The sequence below is a fragment of the Alligator sinensis genome, unplaced genomic scaffold (assembly GCF_000455745.1).
Source record: "Alligator sinensis unplaced genomic scaffold, ASM45574v1 scaffold1282_1, whole genome shotgun sequence".
NCBI lineage: Eukaryota > Metazoa > Chordata > Crocodylia > Alligatoridae > Alligator > Alligator sinensis.
The window spans coordinates 64070-77923 of NW_005843239.1; the positions used below are offsets into that span (position 1 = coordinate 64070).

Sequence of the window (13854 nt, forward strand, 5' to 3'; positions counted from 1 at the left end):
CCAGCGTCTTGTCCTCTGCAAACTTGCTGCAGAATTTTTCTGTCGACATTCACATGCCCAATACGTGGTGTGCAGCACCAGGCCCAGGACAGACCCCGTGGGCTCTGCTCCAAACCTCCAGTCATGCCAACACGGACCCATTCAGAGCTCCCCTGTGGTGCTGGCAATGGACCCGGGGCTCTCTCCGCTTGGCAGGAGTTCTGTGCAGCCCACACTTCTCCAGGGATCTTTTGAGACGGTCCTGTGGGATTTTGTCCAGGGACTTTCTTGGTCCACATCGACAGTGTCCATTGTGTCCCACCCCCACAACCCACCCGGTGGCGTTCCTTTGTGGAACGGTGTTTTGGAGCCCCCCACCCCAGTGCATCCCTGGCACCCGCTCTTGTTCAGCTGTTCCCCCTCCAGGGGCTGCCAATGGCATCTTCAGCATTAGCTTCAGTGACACCCCCAGGGCTGGACTCAGGCTGGACAGTCTGTAGCTTCCAGGGCCCCCTTTTGCAACCTCACAAGAGGGGCACTGGGTTGGCCCATTTCTTAGATTCATAGATTCATAGATGTTAGGGTCGGAAGGGACCTCAATAGATCATCGAGTCCGACCCCCAGAGTCCTTGTCCTTGGGTACCTCACTCCTCTCCCAGGACTTGGTAAATACTGTCACAGTTCCTTCATCCCCTGGGATGGAGTTTGCCAGGCCCTCGTGTCCCATCACAAGTGTCCAGCAAAGGATTTGTGGTGATGTCCTTGCTTGGAAGGGCTCTGTGGTGGAGCAGTTCTGCCGGTGCATCACTGGGAGAGAAGTCGGACAAGCTTCTGGGCACACGGGGCCCTCCCTCCAGGCTGGGGAGGTAGCAGCGGCAGCCTCAGCTGAACACCTGGGGAAAGCAGAGAGCTGCTCATTCTCCAGCCGTGGGGGATCTTGCACCTTTCCTGGTGCATCTCAGCTGCAGCGAGGCTCTAGCGCTGCTACAGACCATGCAGCATTTTCTAGTGACTGTGTGCAGAGACACGTGGGGTGCGGATGGGAGGGCATGGATTGTGGAGTGAGGGGTCTGTTTGTGGGGATTCCTCCTCCACTTCTGTGCTGGGAGGCTGCTCCATGCCCAGGGACCTGTGAGCAGTGATGGGGGCAGATCCTGCCCTGGAGAGGGTCCTTCCCCTCTGCCCCACCAGTGATCGGCTCCCCAGCCCAGACTCCGGGCTCCAGGCTGACCACAGCTCCTGAGGCCCTGCTGAGCTGGATGCATTCAGACCCATCCGGCTGCCTAGGAAAGGGCTTGGGGTGCACTCTGGGGCTAGATGACCCCTCTAGATGGGGAGAGGACCTGTGGTGCACAGAGCACCCTTCCTCCGGGTTGGAGAAGAAGCGGTCGCAGCATCAGCTCAGCACTCGATAAAGCCGAGAGCAGATAAACCATAGGCATGGCCGTTGTTGTGACCTTCCTGTGTCAGGAAATATCACACATTTCCTGGACAATCTCAGTGACAGGAACGCTCCAGCCTTGCTGCAGAAACTGTGATGGGCACTAGTGACTGCACCCACAGATCTGTTCCCCCGGTATGGGAGGGCATAGATGGTGCAGGGGTCTGTCTGGGGGACGTTGCCCTGTGCTTAGGCACCCATGAGCAGTAATGGGGTCAGGTCCTGCCTTTGGGAGGGTCTTTTTCCCCTCCCCTCTCCTTCAGCGATGAGCCCCAGATCCCAGACATCCAGTCCTGCTTGGCCACCCCTACCTGTGGTCAAGGCCACTTCTGCTTCTGGCTGATGCGCCTCTGTTGCTGGGATGTGCAGCGCCAGCCCCAGAAGCACGGGAGCCGCTTCAGCAGCCGAGTGGCCAGGCTGGGTGAGAGTGTGATGTACGCCAGACTTTGTTTCTCCAAGGGCCCCTCAGGAAAGAGCATGACCCCCTGGGCATAGAGGGCAGGTAGGAGCCAGCACCCCTCCACCAGCTGCTTCTGCCCCACACCTTGATCAGCCCCTGTGTCTGCACCCCCCAGCCCTGGGTGAGGCCAACAGCGCTGACGAGACCCTCCAGCTGGGCCTGGTGGGTGAGGCACCAGCCAGACATGGGGTCCAGCAGTGCAGAGGTGAGTGCGAGGGCATCCCCTGCCCAGCCCGGGGCTCCCCAGCAGTGATGGCGCTCTCCCAGGGGTGCACAGCTGGCTCAGGTGTGAAATAGGGCTGCAGGGGCCGAGATCAGATGTCGGAGGGGGCAGGTGATGGAGGGACTGTCAGGCCCAGGGCTGAGCTGGGTGTGTGGCTGCCCCAGGCTCTAGGGCTTTGTTGGTGGCCACATGGCCCAGGAAGGAGTGTGCCCCCCTCCCCAGTTGCTGCAGGCATCAAGGTTTCCTTTGCCACCCTCAGAGGCACTGGATGCCAACTGCAGAGAGGTGCTGGGCTGTGTGGGTGTGAGCACAGGCAGGGCCGGAGGCACCAGGCACACTCATCCATTCAGACACACTCACGTGCTCGTTGATAAACAGCAGGTTCCTGTGTGCAATGGTGCCACCTTCCCTGCAGCCCAGGCAGAGGCTGGAGATGGGGCTATCTATGTCAATGCTTCTGCTGGGACCAGCCCTGCAGGGTCCTGGGTACAAGATCTTGCCCCTGCACTGAGGTTAGACCAAGGCTGCAGTGGGGGCAGGAAGGGCTGTGGTGGGTGCAGGGGGAGGATCTTGTTACTCCCCGGCCCCTTCCTGCCCTTGCAGAGATGCTCGTTGGCAGTGCTGGGGTGCGAGGGCTCCAGGTCGCCTGCCCTCTCCATGGTGTGGGGGTCGCGGGGGCTGCAGGTGGTGGGGCTGGTCCCAAGGTGCCTCGTCTCTTGCAGAGCCCCAGTGGGACCATTTTTTATTTATATTCTCACTGACCTCCTGTCACACTTTTAGCTTCTTTAATTCCTTGGACTCTCAGAGCAGCAGAGACTTCCTGTGCCTGAAGAAGGGTGATTGTGCGTGAAAGCTTGCAAAGAACTTTATTCCAGCTACTCAGTTGCTTTAATAAAAGATATCACATCTGCCCAAAGAACTTTTCCTTCCACAGCTTCCCTGGGTAACCCAATCTCTCCAGATCCTGTTGTGCCTTGGGAAGCCCAAGGCTCTGAGTTCAAGGTTGCTTTATGACTGGTTCTGTGGTGTAATGGTTAGTACTCTGGACTTTGAATCCAGTGATCTGAGTTCAAATCTCAGTAAAGCCAACTTTCTTCCCTGAAGCCATTCCTGTGGAGATGGCTGGCAGGTTTGGTAATCTTGGAGCTGATACTCAGATGGGGCTTTGGGGAGCGGGTCTTGTACAAAGACCTCTTCAGGACCTGGGGGCTGATCTCCACCTCCAGGTTCCTGTTGTGGGTGGCCTGGGGCAATGACCTGATGGCTGAGCTGCTGCTGTGGAAGCCCCAGTTGGCGGTCCTGGTGGCAGCATCACACTGGGTGCACCACAGGATGGCCCAGGTGAGGCTCACCTGGATTTGAGACCTCCTGGACTACACCAGGCTGGAGTGGGTAGGCCCCACCGTGCTGGCCCAATGCATGGGTCTTGCCATGGAGCAGGCGTCCTGCTTGCGCCCAGTTCAGGAGGTGAAAGGCGCCTTGCTGGGCAATGCCCTTGCCCATTTAGAGCTAGTCCTGTGTGAGGGTGGTTCCTGCCCACTCGTTTCCCCTGGCCTGGGGGAGCTGTTGATGAGGCCCTTGTTCTGGCTGGCCCTGCCGCAGCACTCCCTGCTCCATCATCTCAGCCAGCTGGAGAACACGTGACCAGTCCACTTCTCCACGGCCCACTCTAGACACTCGTCCACCACACGCTCCATCATGTCGCCCTTGTGTCCCGCCCGGACACCAAGTGGCAGGACACCCTTGGTGAGGGCGAGGCTGATGGACCCCGGTGGCATAGTCTGCACTCCAACCTGATCCCACATGCTACCGGGGACTTAGGCTGGTGGCTCCTGCATGCAGCCATCACGACGGGCGTGTACGAGCATGGTTCAAGATGGCTGTTGACACGCGCCCATTTTGTGGGCAAAGGGAGACCCTGGTGTATCTGGTCCTGGAGTGCGCCAGGTTGCAGCCCCTGCACTTCCTCCTCCAGATCCTCCTGCTGAGGTTATGGCTGCATTTTTCCCCATGCAGGTTTCTTTTCGCACTCCCCATTCCTGGCCCCACCAAGGCCTGGGACTCCTGGTGTACCTCCTCCTGGCCCTGACCACGCTGGCCATCTCACTTACCAGGAAGGAGGCTCTGGCCGAGAGGGTCCCTGGGGATTGTGGGGGCTTTTTCCTGGGTTTAGTCCGTTCTCGTATCCAAGCAGAGAACGACTGGGCAGTAGCCGCTGGCTCTCTGGCTGCCTTTGAGAGTTGGTGGGCGCTGGCCGGGGTGCTCTGCTCAGTGTCCCCCCAGGGTGCACTACTTTTATCCCTTTGACCCCACTGGCACGTCCTTTTTTTCATTTGTTGTCCCCCACAATTAGTTGATTACTTGGAGTCTGCCGCTGTCCCGCCGTGGCATCCGGCATCCTACAGAACCTTAGTGGGCTGCGGCCCGTGGCCCAAGTTTTCAACTAGGCCAGATCTCTGTCGTGACTTGGGCAGCCCAAGGTTATGAGTTCAAGGCTGGCTCCTTCCTTCACCTGGTTCTATGGTGTAATGGTTAGCACTCTGGACTTTGAATCCAGTGATCTGAGTTCAAATCTCAGTAGAACCAGCATGCTCCCCTCACGTGCCTGCTATTCAGATGAGTGGCGGAGTTGGTGGTCTGGGACCTGGTAGCTTGCCCTTTCTCCTCTGGTGGTGCCTGTCCATTTTTGGGGCAGGGACTGGTGTTGTACCAGCTGGTCCTGTCCCTGCTCTGGCACCATTTCAACACCCTGGTGGGCCTTGTAATTTTTCTGGCTGGGATGGCACTGGGTCTCTGCGAGGGTCCTGAGCCTTTCCTAGTGAGAGGTGAGGCAGGTCCTGATCTTTTGCCTTCAGGCCCTGCAGAGACTCCTGTACAATGCCGGTAGCCATGCAGCGTCGAGCCAATTGGGGCGAGCCTTCCTCTGAGGTCTCAACCTCCTCCGTGACCCCGGGGACTGTGGGCTCCTGGGTTTCCGCCGGTCCTGTCTCTGACCAGAGCACCACTGGGCAGTAGCCACCGGCTCTCTGGCTGTGTTTGAGAGTCAGTGGGTGCTGCCTGGGGGGCTCTGCTCCATGTCCCCGGAGGCTGCACTTGCTTTCAGCCTTTGACCCACATGCACGTTTCCTATTGTCATTTTTTGGCCCCGGTGTTCAGTTGTGGCCTTCTGTCCCTTGCTGCCCTTCGGTGGCAACCAGTTGTGAATTAGGCCCATATAAGCACAAGGTCACAAATAGGCCAATCTCTGCAGATCCCTGTTTCGTGGCTTGGCAAGACCAAGGTTATGAGTTCAAGGCTGGCACCCCTTTCCGCCTTGTTCAACAGTGTAATGGTGAGGGCTCTGGACTTCAAATCCAGCAGTTTGAGTTCAACTCTCAGTAGAGTCTGTTTTTCTACCCTGGAGCCCTGCTGGGGCATCCTGTGGAGGCCGGTGGCAACGTTGGTGCTCGGGGAGCCGGTGCGGTGGCTGGTCCTGTCTCTGTACACCGATGGTGTGCTCCTTGCAGACTAGGACCAGCTCTGGCTGGGAGAGTCCCTGGGGACTGTGAGGCCTGTTTCCTGGCCCTGTTCTGGTCCTGCATTCAAGCAGAGTACTGCTGGGCAGTAGCCACTGGCTCTCTGGCTGCCTTCGAGAGTTGGTTAGGCATTGGCTCTGTGCAGTGTCACCTGAGGGTGCACTAATTTTAACCCTATGACCCCACTGACACTCCCTTTTTAAATATTTTTTTTGCCCTGGAATCATTTGCTGGCTTGGATCCCACCACTGCCCAACAGTGGCAGCCCACAGGAAACTAGTGGGCTGAGGTCCATGGACCAATTCAATAAATAGGTCTACCCAAAGAACTTTTCCTGCCACAACTTCCCCAGCAACCCGATCTCTCCAGATCACTGGCGTGGCTTGGGGAGCCCAAGGCTCTGAGTTCAAGGCTGTCTGCATCTTTCACCTGGTTCTATGGTGTAATGGTTAGCACTCTGGACTTTGAATCCAGTGATCTGAGTTCAAATCTCAGTAGAGCCAGCTTTTTTTTTTTCCCCTGAAGCCCTTGCTGTGTCTCCTGTGCAGGGGTGTGGCAGGGTTGGTCTGCCTGGGAACTGGTACCCTGTGGGTGTCAGAGTGGATCTGGGCATGAAGCAACCTGCTGTGGTTGTGCTTGTTCCTGATGTTGAGCCACCTGGTTGTGTCTGTCCTTGGGCACCTTTTCACTTCCAGAGGTGGGCCCTGTAATGTTTTTGGTTGGTACTGCACTGGGTTGCTGTGAGGGTCCTGAGGCTCCCCTTGTGGGAGGTGGGGCAGGGCCTGGTTTGTCTCCACAGCCAGGTCCTGATCTTTTGCCTTCAGACCCTGCAGAGACTCCTGTACGGTGCTGATAGCCATGCAGCGTGGAGCCAGTTGGGGAGCACCTTCCTCTGCCGCCTCTGAGAGCTCTGATATGACCAGCAGCTCTTCTACCACCACGGGCTCGGTCTTGCACGGGGCTTGGGGGAGCTGCTGGTCTCTAACCAAGACCTCCTCAGAGCCTGGGGGCTGCTCTCCACTTCCAGGTCCCCATTGCAGGTGGCCCGGGGTGAAGAACTACTTGCTGAGCCACTGTTCTGCAACCCCCAGCTGGCGGTCTCGGCGACGGCATCATAGATTCATAGATTCATAGATGTAGGGTCGGAAGGGACCTAAGTAGATCATCAAGTCCACCCCCCTGCCATGGCCAGGAGAGAATACTGAGCTCACATGACCCCACATTGGTAATTATCCAGCCTCCTCTTAAAGACCCCCAAGGTAGGAGCCAGCACCACTTCCCTTGGAAGTTGGTTCCAGATCCTAGCTGCCCTGACTGTGAAGTAGTGCCTTCTAATGTCCAGCCTGAACCTACACTCGATCAACCTATGGTCGTTATTCCTTTTTACTCCAGGAGGTACTCGGGGGAACAGGGTCTCTCTCATTCCCCGCTGGCCCCCTGGTAAATTTATAGATGGCCACCAGATCCCCCCTTGGCTTTCTCTTGTGGAGGCTGAAGAGGTTCAGGTCCCATCGCCTCTCCTCTTAGGGCCTGCCCTGCTGCCCTGATCCTGACCATGCGAGTGGCCTCCTCTGGACCCTCTCCATGCTGTCCACATCCCTCCTGAAGTGTGGCGCCCATACCTGGACGCAGTACCCCAACGGCGGCCTGACCAGTGCCGCATAGAGGGGGAGGATCACCTCCTTGCACCTGCTCGAGATGCATCTGTTCGTGTATGACAAGGTGCAGTTAGCCTTACTCACTGCGTCCCCACACTGTTGGCCCATGTTCATTTTGACCTCAGTAATGACTCCAAGATCCTTTTCTGCCTCCGCACTTTTCTGCCTCCGACAAGAAGGGAGTTCCCCAGCCTGTAGGTCTGCTGCTGGTTCTTCCTGCCCAGGTGCAGCACCTTGCACTTGTTGGTGTTGAAACCCATCCTGTTCTCATCCTCCCACCTCTGTAACCTGTCCAGGTCCAGTTGTATCCTGTCCCTCCCTTCTAGCATGCCCACCTTGCCCCAAATTTTGGTGTAGTCAGCGAATTTGAACAGGTTGCTTTTCACCCCACCGTCCAAATTGCTAATAAAGAAATTGAACAGCACGGGCCCAAGGACCGAGCCCTGGGGGACTCCACTACCCACATCCCTCCAGGTTGAAAATGACCCATCCACCACCACTCTCTGGGTGTAGCCCCTCAGCCAGTTTGGGACCCATCTGACTGCGTAGGCATCAATGCCAAAGTCCCCTAGCTTTTTAATGAGAATGGGGTGGGAGACAGTGTTGAAGGCTTTCCTAAAGTCCAAAAAGACTACGTCCATCGTGATACCTGCATGCAATGATTTTGTGACCTGGTAATAGAAGGCCATCAGGTTGGTCTGACAGGATCTGCCCCTAATGAACCCATGCTGGTTGCCCTTGAGCATCCTCCCCCCTGCTGGTCCCTCACAGGTGTGCTCCTGGATAATTTTCTCAAAGAGCTTCCCCAGGATTGAAGTAAGATTAATGGGCCTATAGTTGCCCAGGTCCTCCTTCCTCCCTTTTTTGAAAATGGGAACCACATTGGCCTTTTTTCAGTCTTCTTGGACACCCAGTTCCCCTACCCTCCAGGACCCTGGTGCCCCTCCTACCAAACTCCTCAACTCATTGGAGTTGGCCTTCTTGAAGTCAAGGGCTACTGCCTTGCTGTAGGCCCTTGAAACCCTGCTCTGGACGGTGAATTCCAGCAGGTGATGATCACTGTCGCCCAGAAGTCACCTACCCTGGCCATGGCTGAGGATGGCCTGGGTGGGTCTCATCCAGATTGGAGACCTCCTGGACTACACCAGCCAGGAGTGGGTAGGCCCCACCACGCTGGCCCAGCACATAGGTCTGGCCACGGAGTGGGTGCCCTGCCTACATCTAGTCCAGTAGGTGAAAGCTACTTTGCCTGTAGACATCCTTGCCCATCTACAGCGATTCCTGCATGAGGGTGGTCCACACCCCACTGTGTTTGCCAGCCTGGTGCAGCTGCTGTTGGGGCCCATGCTTTGGGAGGCCCCAGGGCACTCCCTGCTCCACCATCTTAGCAGGCTGGAGAGCACATGGCCGGTCCACTGTACTGCGGCCCACCGTTGCCAGCTCTACACGCTCATCCACCACACGCTCCATCATGCTGCCCTTGCATCCCGCTCAGACAACAAGTGGCAGGACACACAAGGCGAGGGTGAGGCTGACAGACCCCAGTGGTGAGTCTGTACTCCACCCTGGTCCTATGGGCCACCCAGGACCTAGACTGGTGGCTCTATCATGGAGCTGTTGGAATGGGTGTGTGCCAGCACGGTTCAGGACTGCTCCTGACACATGCCTGTTCTGTGGGCAGAGGGAGATGCTGGCACACATCTCTGGAGTTCACCGGGTTGCAGCCCCTGCACCTCCTTCTCTGTAATCTCTTACTGAGTTTCTGGCTGCAATTTTTCCTGCATTTATTTCTTTTTTCCACTCTCCATCCATGGCCCCACCAAGGCCTGGGACCTCCTGGTCAACCTCCTCCAAGTCCCACGTACTGTGGGGCCATTTTCCTGGACTTCCTCTGGTCCCATCTCCAAGCAGAGTGCAAATGGGCAGTAGCCATTGGCTCTGTGGCTGTGTTTGAGAGTCAGTGGGTGCAGTCTGGGGTGCTCTGCATGGTGTCCCCCATGTGTGCATTTATTTGGTCCTCTGACCCACACGCACTTTCCCTTTTGTCATTTTTGTCCCCCGCATTCAATTGTGGCCTTCTGTCCCTTGTTGCCCTTCAGTGGCATCCAGTTGTGAATTAATGGGCTTTAAGCTCATGTAAATGCAAGGTCACAAATTGGGCAATCTCTCCAGATCCCTGTCATGGCTTGGGAAGCTACTTTTCTCTGTCTGGTTCTATGGTGTAATGGTTAGCACTCTGGACTTTGAATCCAGTGATCTGAGTTCAAATCTCAGTAGAGCCAACTTTCTGCCCTAGAGTCCTTCCTGTGCCCTGGTTCTCTAAGAGCTGGTACTGTCAGAGTGACTCTGGACATGGACTGCTGCCTCCTGTGGTGGTGATTGACCCTTTGGGGTTGGGCACTGGTGTTGAACCACCTGGCTCTGTCTCCTTTCTGGGACAATTTCAATACCCAAGATGGGCCCTGTAACTTTTCTGGTTGGGATGGCACTGGTTCACTGCGAGGTTCCTGAGCCTCCCCTTATGGGAGTTGGTGAAGAGCCTGATTTGTCTCCTGCAGAGACTCCTGTACGGTGCCAGTAGCCATGCAGTGCAGAGCCAGTTGGGGTGCGCCTTTCTCCACCGCCTCCAAGGGCTCTAGTAAGACCGGCAGCCAGTGGCGATGCATAGGGCATGCACGGGGGAGCATGTGCAGTCCTTGAGAGCACTGGTGCACCCCTTCTCAGGTTGTGCTTCCCACTCCAAGTGCTGGCTGGGGAGTGGGAATGCCATGGCCACTTCTGGGAGCACCGCAGCCACTTCCCAGCTGGCACGATTGGGCCCCCCCGCCATCACTGACTGGTTGCTTGGAGGGCACGTGCCCCCCCTGACTAAGGTGGCACCAGTCTTCCATGCCAACACCTCTTCTACCTGAGCGGGCTCAGTCTCACACGAGGCTGCTGGTGCTTTACCTCAGAGCCTGGAGGCTGCTCTTCACCTCCAGATCCCCATTGCGGGTGGCCCGGGGCAAAAACCTGCTGGCTGATCCGCTGCTGTGGAACCCGGTGGAGGTGGTGGAGGTGTGCTGGGTGCACCAGAGTATGGCCCAGGTGGGTCTCACCTGGATCAGAGACCTCCTGGACTATGATGAGTGGGAGTGGATAGGCTCCGCTGGTGCTGGCCCAGTGCTTGGGTCTGGCCGTGGACCGGGCGTCATGCTTGTGCCTAGTTCAGGAGGTGAAAGCTGCCTTGCCCTTGCCCATTTGAAGTGAGTCCTGTGTGAGGGTGGCCCCCTCCCGCCCCGTATTCCCCAGCCTGGTGGAGCTGCTGGTGGGGCCCGTGCTCTGGCTGGCCCCAGAGCGCTCCCTGCTCCATCATCTCAGGTGGCTGGAGGACATGTGGCCAGTCTGCTTCTCCATGGTCCACGGGCACCAACTCTACACACTCATCTACCACACACCCCATCACGCCGCCCTCATGTCCCGCCTGTACACCAAGTGGCGGGGCACCCTCAGCGAGGGTGAGGCTGGCAGACCTTGGTGGCAGAGTCTGTACTCCACCCTGATCCCATGCGCTACTGGGGACTTAGGCTGGCAGCTCCTCCATGGAGCTGTTGCAATGGGTGTGTACCAGGATGATTCAAGACGGCCCACAACACGTGCCCATTTTGTGGGCAAAGGGAGACCCTGGCGTGCCTGGTCCTGGAGTGCACCAGGTTGCAACCCCTGCACCTCCTCCTCCAGATTCTCCTGCTGAGGTTCTGGCTGCACTTCTCCCCGCACCGGTTTCTTTTCACACTCCCCATCTATGGCTCCACCAGGGCCCGGGACCTCCTGGTCTACCCTCTCCTGGCCCTGGCCAAGGTGGCCATCTGGATCACCAGGCGGGAGGCTCTGGCCGGGAGGGTTCCCGGGGACTGTGGGACATTTTTCTGGGTGTCCTGCAGTCCAGTATCTGGGTGGAGCACCACTGGGTGGTAGCCGCCAGCTCTCCTGTTGCCTTCAAGAGCTGGTGGGTGCTGGTCAGGGTGGTCTGCTCAGTGTCCCCCCAGGGTGCACTTGTTTGGCCTTATGACCTGCATGAGCACACCCTGTTTTTTCATTATTTGTCCCAAGTAATCTGTTGGTGAATGAGGATACCATTGCTGCCCAGAAGTGGTAGCCATTGTACTTAGTGGGCTAGGCCCACGGCCTCATCTACCAAATAGGCCGAGGCCTGGGACCTCCTGGCCTTGGCCAAGCTGGCCATCTGGCTCACCAGGAAGGGGGTTCTGGCCAGGAGGGTTCCCAGAGACTGTGAGGCCTGTTTCCGGTGCCTGCTCTGATTCTGCATCCAAGCAAAGTACCGCTGGGCAGTAGTCACCGGCTCTCTGGCTACCTTTGCAAGTCAGTGGGCGCTGGCCAGGGTGCTTTGCTTGGTGTCCCCCGAGGGTGCACTAATTTTAACCCTCTGTGCTGGACACTGAGCTTGTCTGGGCCTATGTGCAGTATTGAAATGACTAAATGATAATATCAGTGCCCTTTTGCACAAGAATGTAAACTCATGGCTGGGACCACCTGAACATAATGCAGTTAATCTCATCTCTGACTTTGTATCAAGTACATCCCGTGCCCACCTACTCTAAATTGATTATGAATAAGTTCCCCTTTCAATGTGATTGCCTCTTCCTTGTTATCAGACCCCTCACCGATCTAGGTGTCTGTAACAGTTGGAAAATATTTTGGGTTCCGCCCTGTAATCACAACAATGTATACAGTGCCTCGCAATTCAAGGTCTAAGGTCCTCAAGTCAAGTAATCAAGTCCTACTGCATTTAACTCAAGTGGTATACCTCTGCTTTAGGGTGCTGGGCTCGAGCAATCGAGCCACACTATAGTTAAGCAAATGACAAACCTCCAGAGCGATCGAGGGCTTTTGTGCATGTCAGTTCCACCCACAACTGGCAAAAGGCTAACATTTACTTTACAACCAAAGGACAATGACCTCTACACTGTCAACTTTGTCTGGACCCTGATCTTCCACCCACCAAGAAAAATATGCTTTGAAGAATGAGTAAAAGAGAAGGATGGAGCTGGCAGCAAGGCGCGCTCATCTCAGAAGGGAAACACCACACTGACCCATCATAACCTGCGCCCAGCTGACCACCCTTGGTGACGGATCCACACCTGGTGAGAGGCTGCAACGATCAGGACTGCTTCCTTGCCCGTGTTGGTGAGAAAACCACTATTATGGCTAGAAATATACTAAACTTGATTATAGCTTGTTTTGTTTGTAGATTGCAATAGCCTACCTGTCATTTTCCTATATAGCTTGTTGTTTAGTTAATAAAGCCTTTCTGCTTATTATGGATGGAAGCGCCGTGTCAGTCTTCCTAAGCACAAAGCACCCCATTGTTAATTGCAGCACTCTGACCCCACTGTCACTTGCTTTTTTCATTTTCTGTCCTCCAGAATCAGTTGCTGGCTTGGATCCCACTGATCCCCAACAGTGGCAGCCCACAGGATACTAGTGGGCTGAGGTCCATGGACCAAGTCAAGAAATAGGTCTACCAAAAAAACTTTGTCTGCCACAGCTTCCCCAGGTAACCCAATCTCTCCAGATCCCTATGGTGGTTTGTAGAGCCAAAGCTATGAGTTCAAGGATGACTATCACCTTTACCTGGTTCTGTGGTGTAATGGTTAGCACTCTGGACTTTGAATCCAGTGATCTGAGTTCAAATCTCAGTAGAGCCTACTTTATTCCTTATGCTTCCTGTGGAGGATGTTGATAGGGCTGGCACTCTGGGTGCTATTGGTGTGCTTGGCACTATTTCAACACTGTGCCTGTACCCCTGCTGATCCTGGCCATGCTCCAGTGACAGGTATTGGACTTCTTCTGGTTGGGATGGCAGTGGGTCTTCTGTGAGATTCTGTAGCTTCCCTTTGCAGGAGGACAGACCTTGGTTTGCCTCCACAGTCAGTTCCTAATGTTTGGATTTAGGCCCTGCAGACTCTTGTACAGTCATAGATGCTAGGGTCAGAAGGGACTCCAAGATCCCTTTCCACTTCCGTGCCACCAAGCAGGTGTCCACTTCTCCCCACAGCTTTGTGTCATCTGCAAACTTGGACAGAGTACATTTCACTCCCTTGTCCAAGTCGCTGATGAAGACATTGAAGAGTATCGGTCCAAGGACCGGGCACTGCAGTACCCCACTGCCCACACCTTCCAGGTCGATACCAACCCATCCACTATGACTCTCTGGATACGACCCTCTAGCCAATTCACCACCCACCAGACTGTGTAGAGGAGTCCCTTATCCCAGACCACCTTTCATAGATTCATAGACGTTAGGGTCAGAAGGGACCTCAATAGACCATCGAGTCTGACCCCCTGCATAGGCAGGAAAGAGCGCTGGGTCTAGATGACCCCAGTTAGATGCCTATCTAACCTCCTCTTGAAGACCCCCAGGGTAGGGGAGAGCACCACCTCCCTTGGGAGCCCGTTCCAGACCTTGGCCACTCGAACTGTGAAGAAGTTCCTCCTAATGTCCAGTCTAAATCTGCTCTCTGCTAGCTTGTGGCCATTATTTCTTGTAACCCCCGGGGGCGCCTTGGTGAATAAAT

General features: G+C 56.0%; 5 non-coding genes across 5 annotated transcripts; all 5 read left to right on the top strand.

Annotated features, from left to right (window-relative positions):
- The first annotated feature begins 3119 nt into the window (after positions 1-3119).
- TRNAQ-UUG lies at positions 3120-3191 on the top strand. Its single transcript has one exon. It is a non-coding gene; the product is annotated as a tRNA-Gln (tRNA).
- Positions 3192-4617: 1426 nt separating this feature from the next.
- On the top strand, positions 4618-4689 carry TRNAQ-UUG. Its single transcript has one exon. It is a non-coding gene; the product is annotated as a tRNA-Gln (tRNA).
- Positions 4690-6049: 1360 nt separating this feature from the next.
- On the top strand, positions 6050-6121 carry TRNAQ-UUG. Its single transcript has one exon. It is a non-coding gene; the product is annotated as a tRNA-Gln (tRNA).
- A 3365-nt stretch (positions 6122-9486) lies between these two features.
- Positions 9487-9558, top strand: TRNAQ-UUG. Its single transcript has one exon. It is a non-coding gene; the product is annotated as a tRNA-Gln (tRNA).
- Positions 9559-12912: 3354 nt separating this feature from the next.
- TRNAQ-UUG lies at positions 12913-12984 on the top strand. Its single transcript has one exon. It is a non-coding gene; the product is annotated as a tRNA-Gln (tRNA).
- Positions 12985-13854: the final 870 nt, after the last annotated feature.